The sequence below is a fragment of the Leuresthes tenuis genome, unplaced genomic scaffold, assembly GCF_036924035.1.
Source record: "Leuresthes tenuis unplaced genomic scaffold, fLeuTen1.0.hap1 SCAF_20, whole genome shotgun sequence".
NCBI classification, from domain to species: Eukaryota; Metazoa; Chordata; class Actinopteri; order Atheriniformes; family Atherinopsidae; genus Leuresthes; species Leuresthes tenuis.
In genome coordinates, this window is record NW_027325374.1 from 10,677,048 (window position 1) to 10,696,919 (window position 19,872).

The window sequence follows — 19,872 nt, forward strand, 5'->3', positions numbered from 1 at the left end:
TTCAGTTTCAACATCTTTGATATATTTGTCCTATTTTCACTCAATCAAGAAGTTTAGGAGTTTCTATGAAAATCCTTACATTCCGTTTATTTACATTTAATTTTACACAGCCTCCCAACTTTTTGGGAAATGGGCTGGGAGACATGCTTTAATTTTTCCCTGACGTTTCCCACAAAGGGCAGCTTATTTCACACGTCCGATAATTTCTCAAGGCTCAGACTTGAATCCAGTCCAATAAACATAGTAATACTATATCCCCTACAGGTGTAAATTCTTGGTGGTTAAGCAGTGTGAAGAGAAACTAGAAGGAACTCTGTTTGATACAGAGATGTTTCCAGCACCAGATGCTGTGGGGCCCTCTCTTGTGAGAAGCTGGGTGAAGATCACTTACTTTCCTATTGAGAGCTGGAACATAAATTCAAACCCTGCTATAAATCAAATATAAATTTTCAGCTCCCCTCACTTTCCCGGGAACGGCTGCAATAACAATGTCATCTGACTCTGCCTGGTTACCATTAACGCTCTGGATTCCGTCCATGCTAATGATTCGGTCCTGGATTCAGAGCGTTTTACAAACCCTACAGACAAAGGGGGAAATATCACTGACCTATTTAATGCTTTGCAGGTTGAGTGAAGAAACATAGGTCTAGTAGATGCTCTTTACATATACTGTATTTCTAAATTCTAAAAATGGATTAGCTTTGCCAGATGAAACACTCTGCATGCCAATAGTTTTAATAAAACAAAACGTAGACAGTTAGAGAGTCAAGTTTCTGAGCTAGAAAGGAGGTTAATGCAAGCTAAATCTAATCTAAGTGGAAAATGTTATTTCTATTTAGATATCGTGTGCCAACCAGACTTCCCTTCTGCCAAAAAACAGAATTTGATCTTATTCAGTCTATTTTCTCCTTGAAATCAAAGTGGCATAATAATCTAAACCAAGAGTTGGCCAAGACTGACTCGCCTAACTCCAATCCCCACATATATTTACTGGAATGACCGCATATCACAGTCTGGGCAGTTTTCATAACCCAAATATATACAGTCTAGTATCAGAATCCAATTTATGTATTTGTTTCACACAGAATAAACTGATTTTTTAATTCCAATGAAACCATAACCTCAAAGTGGAGCACGGCTAACAGATCCTGGTTACAGAGCCTGTTTGGAGAAGGAGCCACTCTGGGTGAAGCATGCTTTACTTTTTAAGCAAAAAGCAAAGCAGTTCCAGTGAGGCACTTGCAACCTTCTGCCCTGTTGGCTTTGGCAAAGCAGATTCAATGAATTTTCAGTCAAAACTATAGGGCTGTGTGCCTGTAAGAATGTGCAATGACAGAAAGCATTTAGAAAGGAACCAAGGTCAAGACTACAATAACACCGCAAAGACGATCAGCTCAGAGCCGGGAGAAATGCCACACCTTCCTTTACACCCCTTAAAAAAAAGCCAGCAAGCAGAGAATGATACTAAGTTCAATAAACACTACTTTATAATGTCTGGCAAAAAGACTAAACAAGCAAACGAAGAATGGCTATGTTAGTTTTTTCATGGCATTATACACTTAGGTGTGAATCAACTCTCTGAATTCAAACAATCTCCATCCCTGTGACCAACAGTCAATCTGACTGTTGGTCAAACTAGTGGTTGTGGCTTCAAATCTAGACATAATTACCAGCCAATGCTGCATATTTTCACTTCACATTGTCACACAGCGGCCCAATGACAGTGAGAAAACTAACTTGAGGATACAAAAGTAAGCTGACCTCAGATTTTAGATGTATCCCGGAAAAATACAAAAAGATGAACACAGTACATAAATCTAATTCAACCAAGGTAAATATCGTGAGACAAAGCAGATACTTTTGTGAAAACTAAAAGAAGTTCTGCCAAAGGGGGTGTGTTTTGACATTTTGGTTTTGGTCTGTTAGTTAGCAGAATAAATAAAGAAATATTTGATCAAAATGAATTACCAAATTTGGTAAAAGAATAAATAGCTAGCTAGCTAGATAAATAAATATAGGATCATGTGCTGAAGAACGACCAAGAACTTTTCAGAAGACACACTAATTAAGGCTAAACAGATTCTTTCTGGAACAGGCCTAGTAGCTTCCCAAACCCACTGGATCTTGTTCATAGAAAATGCTCTCTCACAAAAAGGAACGAACAGTTAAATTTTGTCTCTTGAGCATTTACTACAGCTGGAGGGTGAGAGACTATATCAAATGTAATAAACAGTGGCTCTGCTCATAATTGAGTAGCAGTGCAACGGAGTGACTCATCAATGAGTTTATATGGTAACAATCCAAGGCACAGAGGATTAACTTATAGCAGACTTTGCAGTGAGATAAATATACATGTTAATGTATTTTTACAGTTGCCTTCAGTCTTCATATGGGATTTGTTAACAACCAAATCTTTTTAAGTCTGAGGACACTGACCTGACAGCTATCACAGCCGCTCAAATGATCCGCACTAAACCGCACTGCGAAACCTGAGCTGAATTTCTTTTAATCAAACCAAACAGCTTAGATTAGCAATCAAACACACTGCTGAAAGAAGCTACAAGCCACGATATAAACCTACAAAGGGAACTTGCTCTACACAAGGCAATGCAAGATGTTGCCAGGAGGAGAAAAAGGATGACAGCATGGACAGAAAGAGTCAATTCAGCTATGATCACCAATGGCAGCAACTTGTAATAATCTCAGCTGACTCTGATGAAAGTTTGTAAAACTTCCAGATATGAAATAGTCAATGCAGAGTTGGGAGTTGGTGGTGATCCTCAGTTAGTTCAAACTGATGTCTCTGTTGCTCATGCTGTCACAGGTTAGGGCCACGGTCATCCTTAATCAAATATTCACAATATTCAAGTCAGACGGCCCAATAAACCTTTACAAAAATGACCAAAAACAGTTAAATACAACATGGCTCTCAGTCTTTAAGAAATTATCTTCTAACACACATCATTTGTTTTAATGAAAATCTTTGAATTTGCTTTCCCTGGACTTCAATAATCCAAGACCGAGTTCATTTAAGTCTCTAACATACCATGTGGATTTTTTTCTTCTTTTGATCCCAATACAAATGCAGACACAGACAATGTATTTAGACATGTATCATTAAAAGCATAGTCATCACTGACAATATTCTGATGATGAGAGGATTATGCAGCCGTTGCAAAGCACAGCATGATCTGGCTGGATTTTAAGAGTTTTCAGAGGAGTGTTAATTCAACTCTCTGGTGTGTTGTACAAAAGCAATTTGTGCTGCTGTGATAAATATTGAGGCCAATCATCAAAAATAAAAACAAAAGGTGCTTTAATCATTTTGCATCACATGTAAAGGAGTTTCTATTCCTCTGGAAAAGTCATTTTTAATAACCGTTAATGGTGGGAAAGCCCCAGCAGGCATCTTTTAAAGGTTGTCAGAGCAATAGCTAACAGCTGCCAGCCACAGGAACTCAGAAATGCCACACCAGCACTTTGTGACTGGCATAAGGAAGCTACACCCACTTTGTAATAATATGTCTCTGTTTGGTGAGGTGCCAAATGAGTTGCTGCCAGTGCAGACATGACAGACTGATCAAATCATTCTGTGCAAAAACATCAGGCTAAGAAAACTGTAATTGTTTGTATGAGGTTGTGGTTAAGTTGCTGTAAAACTCATAAATACAAATTAAATGTAACTCTGATGCAGTTACATCAGTGTGATGTAAAGTCACACTGATGCATAAGCTTTAATCAAAGCAATTACCCTTTGCAACTTTTCACTCACTTTCATATCTACACTTTCAATCTATGGCGAGTGTAGCGTTTTGATTAAATAAGTCAAACAATTGAAGAGCCAAAGCTTCAAAATTAGTTCAACAGAGTAACTAGAGTCATACATCTTCCTCGACTCCACCACACCTGCTCAGGCCCATATGTAATAAAACGCTCTGTCAGCTCTGCAGGTGTTCAGTAGGCATTTAATCAAGACCCATTTACCACAAATACATGCTACTGTCTGCTCTTCCAGCAGCTCGATTTCCTCTTCTGTCACCATCTAACACTGTCAATCCTCTCTCCTCCCAGTCCCAGTCTTGGTGATACATTTACTTTCAATAGATCAATTTCTGAAACTCAGCAATTACCCCATGACACAGAGAGTCAGAGAAAATCTATATGTCAGAGATCCTGTTGAGGTTCAATAGTCAGCCCTGCCACTTCCTGTCTGCCTACCTCAAACCACAACTACAAACCTGTCAATGATAGCGACCTGAGGAGGCTCAAGTGTAAAAAAAAAGAAAAAAGAAAAGAAAAGAAAAAGAAACCCAAAAAAACTTGGGTGGCAAAATGAAGCAAACAAACAATGAACAAGAGCAGCCTGTGACTGCACATCTTCACCAGGGCTGAATAAGATAAGTAATATTCTGTATCCAGATCTGGACTGACATCAGAAGTTACATTCAAGTTGGTTACGCCCCACCTCAACTAATGCTTTCATACAAATCTATTTAAAAAAACTTCTTAAATAATCCTGCTAACAAACATACAGACATCCAAACAGATGTTATGCTGTGTTATGTACTGAAATCCTCTTAATTTCAGACATCTAAGAACAATTCTCAGAACGATTTCTGAGACATTGGACCAATATGTACTATTTTGACGAAGTGTGGTGTGACTGTTGAACACGTTCTCCCTCCCAACTCTACACATGCCAACACCTTTTCAGGAGCCCTTAAAGTCACACTTTTACACACCAGGTATCCCTTCAGCATTATTTTTCAATGTACAGAGTATAGATCTAAAACAGCACCTTGCTATGTAAAGGATGACTTTTATTACTACCGTGACTGGAATTAGAAACCTCAGTGGGATGATGCTTTACTTTCCCACTTCAATTTTTACACACACTTTGGTTTGATTTAGGCACAAGATTTACTTGGCTGGATTTAGTAATGGTTTGGGTTAAAATGCACCATTTAAAAGTAAACAGGCACAGTTCCTCCATGTGCAAAAAGCATCTCATTCCTTTTTGTAAGACATCACAGTGACAAGTCCAGCAACAATGACGTCGCCAGCAGAGAACATCTGGCTGGCTACAGGCTCATGGCTCCTGTGTACTCCTGATAATGAAGAACTTGTAGTGTAGTCTAGTGAACAACTGTGCACATTTAAAAATGGTGTTAAAGCATTTCTCTGTTCACTGAAAAGGAGCATCTCTGTTTTCCTTGAAAACTTAATAGGAAATTAAACGACAAAAATGAAAATAAATAAATAAAATAAAACAAGAACACTTTTAATGACTGTATACACAAAACCTGCCAACAAAAACAAAATTGTCTAATGGTGAGATTGTTTTCTCAGTATTGTTGAAATTCTTGAATTCTAACCAAGTGGAATACAACTGCAGTTCCTGAAAGCCCCTTGAGACATTAAATGTTGCACAATACAATACAGTTTGTGCCACTTCTATTTTACAGGCATTTATTAAGAGCAGAGATTTAATTCTTTATAGGTCTACCTTTTCCTCATTCCTACCTGCCCCTCCCCTGCAGCATTCCCATTTCCTCTCCTTCCCCGGAGATAAAACAGGCAGACAGCTCTAATAAACAGTGGCATGAAGCCTTACAGTGAAGGCGTATGCCGAGGCAGCTGATGTGATCAATTATCGAGTGGCCGATTCTCTTTAATTAGGGGGTTTAAGTATTGAGTTGAGCCTGGGTGGGAAGCTGAGAAGCAGCATGTAAACCAACCTCATTACACTGCAGTGATTCACCTCCCAGGAGCTCTGATCCACGCAGTGTTTACACCATACATTTGTTTCTGTGGTAACATATCGAGTGGAGGAATGGCTTGGTGACAGACCCAGTTCCCCCCCCCTCCCTCCTCTACTCCACTCTCTCTCCATTTTCTTTCTTTCACTCTCCCTCCCACTCACTGCTGAAGAGGCTGTCACACTGGTTTGCCTTTTGTTGTGGAGAGTCTGGAGAGGTAGCACAATGTGTCCTAGTTAAAGCAGTGCCCCATCTGCCCAGCATAATTAGACAATTATGCTGGAAGGATCCGTCATTAATTCCTTTGTGGTGGCCAATTTTGCTCCACAAAGAGGTCTCAGGTTTACTTTTTCTTTGCAAATCTCTGTTCATTTACCCTGGGCCTGGTTATCATGCTCAAGTATTGATACTGAGGCAACTCGGGGCAGGAAAATATCCTCCTGCCAATATTGACTGGTTCGTGCTGTTGTAGTGAAAAGGCCAAGGGGAATATTGGCTGCTGTCTCGTGCTGAATAAAAACAAGCAGCTAGGAAACAGCAGCATGAATGCACAGGCAGGCACACAACAACCACAGTTAATGTACTGGGTTAGGTATACTGATGAAACAGGCAGCCCGTGGAATAAATTAAGTGCTGCGTTCTTTGGTTTGCCGACTAATTTGAGTGGAAATCTTTCATCAATTTCAAAATGCTAGTTCAATTTTCTAAAACATCAACAATTAAATTGATTCATTTGGTCCACGTTATTGGGGTGTTTAAACGCAAAATAAACATTTAACTGGAGCTTTTCAGAAACGTTGATCGGTTTTGTGGGGTCATATCTTTTACCATTAATGCCATCTAACTCCATTAATCTGGCTAAAATCTACACCTAAAAGTAACAACATTAAAATCAGAAGTAGTAGTTTTTGTTTTGCATAGATTGCTCTGACTCCACAAGGTCTCTAAAGGTGCTTTGTGTTGTCAGATGCCAACACATTAGCCTCACATCCTGTAAGTTGAAATGTGTGGATCCATAGATGCTTTTGTTTTTCTTCCTAGCACATCCCTGAGATGCCTGATCGCACTTTTTAAGGAGCTTGGACAGTCTGCACTCTTTGTCATGTTCATAAAACATTATTTAACAATGGTTGCAGGGCACTTTATCCAATGGCAGGACATGATGTTACCATGAAAGGGTTTGATACATTATTTTTGTAGGTGGCACTTGGTAATTCAGCAGAACACTTCCAAGAGTATTGCATTAGATTACATCCCATAGGGATTTATGTTGATATGTCTTCTTTAAGTAAGAAATACCATCATCAATCATATGGTGGTCATCATGATGTACCACAAGAAACAGCCAGGTCAACCTCTTTGATTGCTCCGTGGTCAGCTTCTGTCCATTGTAGGCACTTTCAGCAGTGAACCAGTGTCTCTATCAGCAATTTGACTGCCCTGCAGCTTTACAACTCCATATACAGTAAGATGCATTGCACTGAGGACTCAGTGAGGAGTATAAAACTACCGCAGCAAGCATTTAGGTTTTCTGCAATTTGTGCAAGAGTAGCTCTTCTGTGGGATCAAATGTGCCACGCTTTCCTCCCAAAGCACATCAGCTACCCCTTTGCAACCAAAGTGGTTGCAGTGCTAATTTAGAGCCAGCTCTTTATGAATGCCAAAGCATTAAGGTGACTTACTAGACCAACTAAAACTTTGACTGCAAGGTTTAAAAAAAAAAAAAAAAAAAGAAAAACGCTGACAGCACAGCATCTAACCTGCCCGGGGCGATTAAATTCTGAACTTCAACTTGGATGTGCCTCGAAGGCACACGCTCCTTCCCTGGTTAAAATCTAAACAAAAATATTTTACCCTCAGTCACTAACATCGGGTGAAAATCAACCGAACACGCACCTGTTTAAACTAGACTGGTGATAACATGACATCGGTTTGCAGGAAAAATTAGACAAACTGTGATCTGTGTAGATAAACTGTCTCCCGGCACTGTGCTCCTTTACAGAAACACAGAACACACCAGAGGAGGGTTCAACCATATATTGTAACAGACATTTAAAATGACATGGCCCTGTGGCTGTGGAGAAACAAACAGACGCTCAGGAAGCTCTAAAGATGAGCAAACTCTGAAATGGTCAAATTGTTTAAAAGCTGTAAATAGGACCTGGGGCAGTCTGAATTTCTTTCAATTCTGGGTGGTGGCAGATGATCTCAGCCCTGGTATTTTTGGATACTAAATGAGTCACACCAGGGCCCTCTTCCTCGAAACACTGCAGATTAGAATATGCGCCTCTAGCTTCAACTGAAGTCAGGAGTAGCTGTTTGAGTATTGAGAATTTCTTGCTGCTTCATATGAATTTCACGACATACTCTGACATCATCTTCTTTAGCAACTAACTGGCGTTATGGTGCTTCCTCAGCAACCTTTAAACGTTATCAGTATGAAAGTTCAAAGACATGTGTAGTGACTTGACTTTGCTAAATGGAGACTACATGTTAAAAAGTGTAGTTTTCTGATTTAGTATTTGTATCGTTCTGAGAATTGTTCTCATCAACATTTTTCCACAAACTAGGCATCCATCCTCCTTTCTTGGATCACTTTAGGTAGAGTTCCATACATGCCTGCCTTTTGGCCCAGTTGTGTGGCAATCTGTATTTGGCCCTTATCAAAGTTGCTCAGATACTCATGCTTGCCCATTTTTTGAGGATTTCATTGGTTAGGCCAATTAATTGGAATCGATGGATTTTGGTTTAGATGGTGGTCAGTGCTGGACAGCTGGACACACATTACTGTTTTGCATGGAGTCTCCATGAACTCAAGGTAATGTCTTTGTGTGTCAAGTAATCTTCAGTTCATTCTCTGCAAAACACAGCTTTCCCCAACCATAAACGCCACAGAAAAGAGATCAGTATGGCTAATTATCATAAAGGAAACACGACTAATTAAGATTTTTTAAATATTTATAATTTATATATAATATGCATTACCTTAACATTACATTAACAGTACATAGCTAGATTACACGTTATTTACACCACCACAAAATGTATTCTTAATAAATAAATACATAGCCATTAGCCTATTCATGCTCCAAGTTATCAATATTGTTTTGACCTCTTAGTTGGGCTCTAGATTCATCAAAACAGACGTACTAATCTATGTTTGATGGGCCTTTGTCAGTCAGGTATCTTAAAGTTTGAACCTCCCACCTCATCCACTCATCCATCCATTTTCTATGCCCACTTTAATCAATTTAGGGTCATGGGGGGCTACAGCCTATTCCAGCTGCCATTGGATCTAGAGATAGGGTACACCCTGGACAAGTCACCAGTCCATCACAGGGCCACAAAGACAAACATACATGCTCACACTAACGCATATGGTCACTTTAGACTCACCACTTAACCTAACATGCATCTTACCCAGAGAACCAAGACATGTACATGCAAACTCCACTCAGAAAGGCTCCAGCAGAGATTTCATGAACATTCAGCCGTGAGGTGACAGTAGTAACCACTACACCACCATGTGGCCCAAGATCTCCAGCCTTTATTATACAAAGCTTATCTATCCATCCAATAGCTCAGTCTTTTCAACTGGCAAACTGCCACCACTATGCCACTATCGATTGTGCTCCCCCTTCTTCAAAGACTTCAAGGACACTGCATTTGTCCTGTGTCCCAAATCTCAGCTGACAGTGAGAACAAACTATTTGAGTATTTGTTGTATAAAAATCGGAGCAGAAGTAAGGACAGAGTGATTCAGACACAATGCAATGCTTAACTTCGACCCTGCATTAAGCCAACAAGACTTTACATGTAGCCGGATCGCTTTCACCTCAGTCAACCTGCTTCTGTCCAAATTATAAACTTCCTATAATACATGTGTGTATCAAAGTTAAGTGCTTCACAGTTACACTCAGCTTGACAGAGACATGTGGGAAGATATTTTACAATGTAGCTAAAATCTGATTAGAGCAGTGATCTAATCAGCCATGAATTCATCTGTGAAGACAAGCAAGCAAAGAGAAAATCACCGCAGAGAATTCTGTATAATTATCAAAAATCTCACAGCGGTACATTAAAATTCTAATTACGACATATTATCTTAATTGCTAAGGAGATGCAAATCAAAACAAGGTTAACGCTGCTCCCTTAACATGCAGGAGAACATGTGGTGGGAACCTCTTCAATATTCACAGAATCAGCTTGACTTGTTCGACATGAGAGGCTGTCATTTTGTAACGCTTCCCCCTCTTAGGGGTGATAATCCTCGCTGAGAGCACAAGCAGCAGCAGCGCAGTCGTGTAACAATGACAAAGAACAAACATCTAATTGCGGAGCATTCATTTAATTTTATTGTACAAAAAAAAGCTGGTGACAGCTCATTGCAAGCCAACTAATACGGTTGTCCAGAGACAGAAAAGTACTATCAAAAAGTAACTGCTTCAGGAACTGAGAGCCTTGTCCTTAATATACTGTAGTGACAATACAATTGTTGGTCATTAATCAATTCTAAAATGACTCAGTTAAATCTGGTGTTAATTAATATGATAATATAAAAATAAGTGTTTGGTGCACCCTTAACACGTATGAAAACAAATCCCATAACCTGGGATCACTCATTTTAAAGCTTAGCTAGAAATGTTGCAACAGACACAGCCATGTTTAATGTTAATCAGGTGCGGCAAAAAGAGGGGAAAAAAAAAACTGTCAAGAGGTTACAGCTCCCAGGGTACACAACAAATTTCTTTCTATAAATTGTGTCTGACAGGTGCACACTGTAACTTTGCAGACATAAGGCAGCCGGATGACAGCATGCACAAGCTATAATGGTGACAGGAGAAGAACATGCCATCCTACACAGATTTATGAGAGGGACTGGATGGAGGCGATCCATCACTGGAGTCACACCGTATCAAACATGTTTAGGACACGTTCACGTGAAGCTGTAGAGTGCTTTCAAAGTTCACAACACTCAAAAAACAGGTGGAATGTGTGTGGAAATGAGCAATTTGATGCTTCTTTTTTTTTTTTGCAGAGGATAGGTGCAAAAATGAATTTTCACTTCGCTGCAGTGTTTTAATCAGAGTAGTTATGACTTGATAGAGACCTCCTATTTCTCCAGAGGTTCTCACTTTAACTTAATTACAGTATCTGGCAGCTTAAAACTAACTACAGTAATTTCTGAACCATCAGATTCCTGACAGAAAATAATAAACTAGAGGCACACCATGTTTTCACAAAAAAGATATTGTAGTGTCTCAACCAATTGGCTTTAGGATGGTGGTTACCCGCATACTGTAAATTGAGTTTCTCTTTCTCACTTTCTCCTCACACACAGCACAAACACTTTCACAGACACACAGTCTTTCCCTTGCTGGACAGGAATAAATGGAGACCCCCGGAGTTCCCTTTGGCCCTGGCCCTAGAAGTCTATAACAGAACCAACCGCTCTGATCACTCCTGAGAAAGCAAAAACTGCTCAGGGATCGCTTTACAATTCTCAGGGGCTCAAATAACCTGATCTTGAACTGATCCCATGCAGTGATCCTTTGGTATTGGGTTAGGAACGTGTGAAGGGGCCTGTTGAATGAGCTTGCTGGATATCAACATCCTCACTCTGTGTTTCTCCCGCCCGGCAGATTGTTTGACTTGATTAGTCTCTGCCCAAGTGTTAGACTACCCAACGCCAAGCCCTCCAGACACCGGTATCAGTGTGTCAGAGGGAAAAGTGTTCTCCTAAGTCTCAAGGTGGAGCCCATTACCCTGAGTGAGAGCACTGTAAGTTAATAGGATTTGCTCGCAATCAAGAGACTGAGCTATTTCCTGAGGCTGTTACAGGCCGAAGCACAAAAATAAATGTTCCTTTATTCAACACTATTAAGTGTCTCCCCCTCCTAAAAAACTCCCCGCCACCGACTACTCTGACTCCACCCCTACATTTTCTCCTTGTTGGGATATCTGTTATTGCTGCAGGAAGCTGTACCTGCCCCCCCTCCCCTTCTCCTTTCTGTTGTTTTTTTTTTTTCTCTGAAGCAGCTAGTAAAAGTAAAAGGTTGGCACTTTTTGTCTAAGGAAACCATTTGTTCAGGTGAAAATGAAACCTGCATGGTAAGCAGAGCCAGGCCTACAGTTGGACAGGGGCAGAGGGGATTCCAGATTAATCACAGGACTATACACCATGCGGATATTCATTGAGGAGTAATTGCCAAGAGGCTTTATGTAATGTATTCTCCCTATGAGGTAAAACCTTGTAGCGGTGAGAAAGGATAATAGAGTAAGAGGATAATCTAAAAATGTTTGCTGCTCCAACCTTTCACTCTGAGCTTAACCCTGACCTCAGATAGTAATTACAGAGTTAATTGCCAACTGATCTGAGGAGGAAGCCCAATCCAGCTCTATTGCAGATGTCAACTGGGCTTAAGAGCCTCCTTTTGTGGAGCAATGGATCACAGATTGTATTGTATAATATCTAGCATTGGGGAAATTAGCAATATTGCTCAAGTAAAGCAATAACAGCTAGCTGCGGAGAAATTATGTTAGCATCTTATTTCCCAAAATTGGGCCACTACAATTCCAAAAAGACAAAAAGTCTATTAACCATTATAAGAAGAGTTATGAGTGCATCCAGTTTTATTTAATGAACAGGGATCTATGACAGTCTGGTGTTCACAGTACTTTACTGAGGTGACTGCTGCACTGACAGAGGAGATTTTATGAGAGTTGATAATGCTCATCAGGTATGAAAAGGTAATAAACCCCTCTGTAAAGAATATGAAGTCAACTAAACCTGCAGTAAGAAAACCCCTCTACAAATGGAGGCAATCCAAGATCATCGTTAACCTCCTTAGAAAGGTAGAAAGAGAGAAAACTGCTTTCTGTCAGGTGTTTGCAAAAAGATGACGTGGACAAGTTCGGAGGTTTGTAGAAAATATGTTGTTGACGGATGAGACAATAATAGAACTTTTCGAGGGTTTTAATGCGATCTGTGAGACATGGTGGTGTCTGCACCGTGGTTGGGATCTACTTTGCTGCAGCTGGGCGAGGATCATTGATGGAACAATGAATACTGACTTGCACCAGTGAATTCAAAAGTAAATTGTCAGGGCGTGTGTTGGCAAAGTGAATTTAATGAGAAAGAGAGTCATGCAGCGAGACGACTCTAAACTATAATAACCGAGTTGTTTTACCGAAGAATGGTTAATAGCATGGAATAGCAAAATCAATCCAACAGACCTTTATCAGACAGAAATATATCCTGAAAGAACTTGAAGTGCATCGTTCTTATAAGGAAAGTTATCAACAATCCAGAGCTGAAGCTGTTCTGAACATAGATTTGGGCTGAAATTTCTCCAAACAAATGAGCAGAACTGAAAAACCTTCACCAGAAATCTTTACTTCCAGTTACTGTGACACGGCAGGGTCACAGCAGTGCTTGCGCATCTAATATTGGATTTTCCTGAATAAGTAAATAACAATGTACTATATCTTTGTCTCATCTGTTGAAATGGATTATCTTTATCTACATTTGCAAGCAGTGATGCTTTAGGTCATATTCTATCAAAAATATAGACAATATTACATGGTTCAAATATAAGAAAAATCTAATTAAAAACTTTCATAATTAGCTAAAAGTTAACTTATCAAGGTGGTCTGCTGCGACATAAGAATGGGCCGATTAATTGTACTGAATAACAATTAGACATCTTTGCCACTTGTGATTTGCATATACAGTATTTAACTATATTGAGATGTAAATCTTCATCAGATAAACACTTTCATTTGTACAGTAATTTGTTATAATGAATTCATTTATATTGTGCTGTAGTTAAACTTTAAAAACTTATTTCACAAAGAGCAAATCAATATATTTGAAGAAAACTTGTAGAAAGTTTGTTTTAATATTTCACTGCTGAATTTGAATGCATTTACCATATTGTGGTAAACAAACAGACATATATCAAGCGGCTATCTTTGTGATATTGAGTTTCTTTGCCAGTAAGCCCTAATTTTACCATATATCCCAGCACTGATAGAAACCTGTATCTTTTAGTGAAAACTCATAATGCAAGATTTGACAACTCAAGATAGAAAAATAAAGCATTTTATACTATATAATAGGGCACAGTGGGTTAAAAATACAGACACATTTCTTCTGGATTTGTTTAAAACCTTAAGAGAGAATAGAACCGGTGTATTTCACAGCGGATCTAAGCACAGCTCACTCAGAAAACCTGAATGTCTTCAGTGAGTCAAATAGTTAAGTTGAGCCGGTGCTGCCATAAACCCGGTGGGAGAGCCTGGAATAATCTAGGCGATGTTAATGATGCAATTTATATGTGAGGGGACCAGTGTTTGGCAGGCTCTTTCCGTCTGAGCGCGCTGCACAACCCAGCGAGCTCCCAACACCCCCTGCTAGATGGAGGGGGTGGAGTAGGAGGAGGATGTCAGAGCCCATGTGAAAAGAGGGAGCGAGCGCAGCACTGATAAGAGCCATTACTATTAGTGTCTGTCTGTCACCTGCTGTGCGTCATGCAGCCTTCTCTCTCTCCACATGCGCCCCATCCCCGCCGCTCCATTCCTATCCCTCTTCCTCAGGCACATCACTTCAAATTTGCACTCACCTACACATTTTCCATCCTGTCAAAGATATACTCAGTTGGCTTGAAAACTAAGCCAAGCTGCACTTTGAAAACTACTGTAAGCTTTGTTTCAAAACAGTTGTGAATTAGTGAAGGTGCAGACAGCTGCCAGCATTTATTCGCTAAACAAAACAGGAAAAGACGAATTGGCACAAGAGGAGGTAATATTCTAGACATAGAGTTTCTCGTTTTTTTTTTTTCCCGAGCCAACACAAAGCCAAATTTGGTATTTCATTTATTACTTGGCGCAATTCTACAGCTCCTTAAACTTATGAACTTGGGAGAAATGAACAGTAATTGCAGGCTGTTCTTTATTTTCTTAAAACCTTTTTAACCAAAATATTTAAAGCTGTTTTTCTCAGTTGCTATGCAACACTTCAACCGCAAGAGTGGGAGCATGCTGAGAATGTGCCAAATAAATACTACTGCCACAGGCACTTTGTGGGGAAATATGAGAGAGGGGCATCGTTCAATAGCTGCATGAAAATGTAGAGCAGTTGTGTAAAATGCACAATCATCCTTTCATTCACCAGTTACTTGACCTGTGTCAGCCAGTGATTCCAACGATAGTTGGTTTAATGAAGCATTGTTTACAGTCTGAAATGTTCTCACAGACATCTGAGCACATTTTTTTTCCCGCATCTCTTGTGTACCATAAATACAAGTACTTGCTTTTAAGAACAGATTGCAGTGATGTATCGGTGTCCTGGGCAAAACATCCTTCCTGCAGTTTGATATAAATGCCGCGAGATATGTGGACCACTGTCTACTTCACAAGTCCTTTCAGATTTCACTCAGAGCTCAACTGGAGCCTGGGCAGCTGTAAAACAGCCCAGCAAAGAGCGAGCGTAGCAGTGGTGCAGCCTTTCTTTCTGAGCCTGGAACCAAGGACTTAAAGCAAGGACACGTTATGCAAGATATCACATTCAATTCCACTGCCAGCCTCTGAGGCTAGATGAGACACATTGAGTGTGTCATCTCTCGAGCCCTCAATGTTAATCAACACTCTTTCCAATGCATACTTATGAGTTACAATCTACTCCCCACGTCTTCCTGTTGGCAGCTGAAATAAAGTCACAAATTCAATGGTAAATTAACTTTAACAGGGATGTTGATATGTCACCTATACGGTGACATTAACTGTGCCCATTCTTGCAAGGGCAACAAACTCTTCAGAATCTGAGAGGAAAATTGAATCAAACTAATTAATTTCTGTGTGAAAGTAACATTTGGGGAAAAGAAGAACAAAGACATCGCAGGGCAGGACCATCGGCTTTTAATGTTTTCTGATGACAAAAACTTTACATAATCGCCCACTCAACCTTTCTCACTGTGATCACAGAGTTTCAGATTTAATGAATGCTAGTATTAGCAGTGACATGCAGTCACAATACAGTTAAGGTGGGAGGAACACATACTCAGACAGTGCATGTACAAGTGTGTAAAGGGGAGGTGAATGTGGAACCAAGAGAGATCTCCCCACTTCATCATTGAGTAAATGGCACAACAGACATGAGCTGCGACTTCACAGCTGCCTCATGGCGGGTGACATTGAAGCCCACGCATGAACACATCGCTCATCAAAGCGAATGAGGCGTTCTTTGCTTCCGCCACTTGTGTCGAGAAAAACAATGGCGGCCCCCCTCAAGTGCATACTTGCACACCTGGAATGTTTAGAACGAGTGGTGATGGGAATGAAAAAGAAAAAAAAAATCCATTTGGATTCATGCATCTCTCATGAGAAGCTTAACAGACTGTGACCTTTCACTGCTTCATAATGGGAAGGAAACGACAAGACCCCGGTGCCATAAAACGGCTCAGAGTAGGTGCCAACAGAGGTTCTGCAATTAACCTGTCTTAAAACAAACAAGAGGGTTTTGCTTTAACAACAGGCACATACTTGAGAGGTTTGATTTCTATGTTGTACAGCTCAAAGGCTCACCAGGGTTCGGTTTAAATCGGTCATTAACTTGCTCATTTCGGCACAGCTGTGCTTCTATCTACAGAAGTACAAGCTCACTTAATTTGATCAAAAACCCCAGAAACTCAACTATGAACCAGCATCAAATGTCTCAAAAGCCCCCTCCGGGTCTCCTTGCAGACAAAGCATATTTGTTTTAATGCTGATCATTAAGAGTGAAAAGAAAAGGTAAAAACAGAAAGTGACAGAAAGATTTTAAACACATCCTCCTGAAAGTTCAGTCACATAGTTAGAACACAAAAGCTCCACTCTTTCTCCTTAACTGTCCTCTTTTCTCTAAGTGGTACCAGACGTAGGCATTTCTTCATTTAGCCCATTGAAATGGAGGCAAGTTGCCATTCTTTATTTATTTAACAAAACGAGCGGTAAAAGCCAAACATTAGGTCATGGAATATTTTCACCCAGAGACATAAGTCACTGCCTTCAATGAGACATCAAAACCAGTTTGAGAATTTGCCTGCAAAATAGGAGCTAGTGAAGAACTTTTTCGAAGTCAAGTGGTGCTGTGGGATTTTTCTGTTATTTGAATACAGCTTTCAATAGTGTGGTGCACATGCGTTTCCAATTAAGAGCTCAGAGCCAACAAACTAGGCTGGGCCCCATTCACCCTTTCCACGATTGACCAAGTCTGAGGAAATGTTAAACAGGCATCATAACCATGACAGAGGCAGCAGATTTTTCAAAAGCCTTTACTCTCTAAACAATAATTAAGACATCACAGTGAATTGATGATGTAGACTCCAAAAATTGCACACAATCTAAATAAAGAAAAGAGGACATAATTAATCATAACTTTTTGTGACACATTTACAGCTAAGGCACTTAGACAAAGCAATTTGTCCATTTGGTGAATGGGTAAAAAGCCTGCTTACAGTGCACAGAAATACAATATGTCAATGGTGTTGATTTGTGGGGAACCTAATGAGAGCGCACGGTTTACATGAGGCAGTCAGAGTAGGATCTACTTCCCCTCACGGCAGCAATAACTCCCTATGAGCCTGTCTCCGCTCAGACTTCAATCTCTAGGCCCTTAGGAGCTGTTGGAGGACTTTGATGTTCTGTCTAAATGAATTGACTGTGCTTTCTTGATACAGCCCTGCAGTCAAATGACTCCCACCACCAATTCTGCCACGTGAAAAACACCAGCGTGTTTGGGAGTACCAAATTTTGGATCACGCGTTCAGCCACATTTTTTTTTTACCCTTCAACTTTGTAAATAAGTGTAAAAAAAGAAAAGAGAAAAAAGCTGATTGTTGTTTCCTGTCATGCCCTATCTGAGCAGAAGCCCTTTGATGTGTGAGGCTGTATGCAAGCAGCAACACTGGGCTGGTTTTTGTTACCTTACAGCCCTGCAACATCCAGTAAGTAAGCCTTTATGTTGGATGCCCCTTCAGGGAATGGTGTTTGTGAGAGCTTGGGCAAAGGCAACAACGTCCAATCCACCTCTATCATCACGCGTTTTCAAAAGAATCAGAGCCAGAAGGTTTTGCATACATGCTTGCAAGTTCACCGACTTGATTCAAACGTGATCCACAGCTTATTGAGAAGCACTTGTGCACAGCTAGGGAAGTACAAATGCATTGATGCACCTACTTTGAGACCTGTAGTTTGTCAAAATGTGTGATTTGAATATGGATAAGTGCAGGAAAATTGAGAAGGTAACGATGGAACTGACTGTAACACACTGATGAAAAGCCAACACTGCAAGAATCAAAGAGTAGGGCAAAGATGGTGGTTAGAGGGAAACAGTACTTATCCATCTAAGCTTCTTCTTGGTCAATTCTCATTTGACCAAATCCAATTACCATCGATTCAGCATCTTCCTAAAGCCAAGGTTTACGTTTTCCTTGATAGTGCAGAAATCTTAACTTGGAAGAAGCGGCAGTATTTAACCTATTAGAGCCTCGGATGAAGTGGCTGGGTTTTTGGAGGAAAGTACGAGTTCTACTGACGAAGACATTGATCTTCCCACACCCAGGGTTTTTCCCAGCATGTGTAGCGATTCCTGTGCAAAGCCTCTGAACAGTCCTCTCCCTCCTCCAGCGGCGATGGTGCTCCTGAGCAAACCTGCCTGGATCGAGCATCTCATTTAGTCACTGGGCCCCTTTGATGTGGATTCAGTGCTGCAGTGCATATCATTCGTGTTTGAAGGTTCAGCTTCCACAATACAACAGGGTTTGAAGTTTCACATATTGCAGGTGCTACAATGTGATAATCTGGGAGCCAGTTATGCATTATACATGTTTCATAAAAGAACACCATCAACTGAAAATGAAATGTGGAAAAGTCAGTGCTTCAAGGTATATATTGACAGAAACTGTTTCTGAGACTTCGGGGTGTGAGACGAAAACACTCTTGTTATCTTGAGCATTTCAGAATCTGCTCAACATCTTTCCTCAGAAGGGGGTAAATATCCAAATAAACAGGGTAAAATAACATTTGACTAGGGCCTGCTATGCCATTATGAGACCAATTTAGTTAACTGAACGCTCCTCGCAGGGCAAAGAGGCCATGACAGCTCCTTCTCCAGCGAGGGCTAGCAATAAAAATTCTTTCTCGATCCGATTTCACATGGGAGTTGATTTGCAGCTTGAGGCAATTCAACCAGTGTCCTCCTAAATTAAACATGAAAAATCATTGTCAACTTCTATGTCTTCACTGAAGACCAAACTGATTATATGCCTTTTTACTCTTGCTCAAGCTTTGACAAGAGAGGAGGAAAAAGTCTCCTGTTGGAAATTCAACGGTTATACTTCTAAGCTTGTAACTGTCTCAAGGAGAAACGCATTGTTTAAAGCTTCACAGAATTTGAAAAATGAGGATATGTTGCCCAGAGAATAAAGCAAAGTTGACAGTTAATGTCTGTGAGTGACTCAGTTTTATGCAAACGCTTCTGATCTCGATAATTAAAGAGTGTTTGTATGGAGATGCACAGCTCTGCATCTCTTTTAAAATGATGTTTACTGTCTCTGAAGCATAGAGATGGTGGCAGCCTGAGGGCCCGTTTGCTTTCTTTTCCCTCACTCCATGTCTATCTTTTGCCAAAAACACACAAACGCAGATGAGCAAACTCAAGTATATACAAATACAATACACACTGACATTGAGAAACAAAACCACGTACACACACACACACACGCACACACACAAAAGAGACTTACTGCTTTCATAAACATCAGCCTCTCAATTAGCTTCTGCACTCATTTCTCCTCCCTGGAAGAGAGTTATTTTACAGATGGATGCCTTTTCTTTGTTTATTCCAAGCAGACCGAAGCCTTATCAGCAGCTAATCACTGCATGTCAAATTCAGAGACGTGCTGTAGTCACTTAAGAAAAAAGTGATTCATTGAATAATCTTTTAGAGTTCAGATTGTCATTTTAGATTTGGACAATCACCAATTTCTTTCAGATGCTCAGATCTGTCTAACAGCCAGGGAGACAGATCAGCATTTGTTTGATATAATTTGTTGTGACATGTTAATTGCATCTA

General features: G+C 40.2%; 1 protein-coding gene across 4 annotated transcripts in view; it reads right to left on the reverse strand.

The window, feature by feature from the left end:
- The window catches only part of LOC140278117 (adenosine kinase-like), a 116,392-nt gene that overhangs the window by 80,112 nt on the left and 16,408 nt on the right, over nucleotides 1-19,872 (reverse strand). The gene's annotated exons all lie outside the window — the stretch shown is intronic.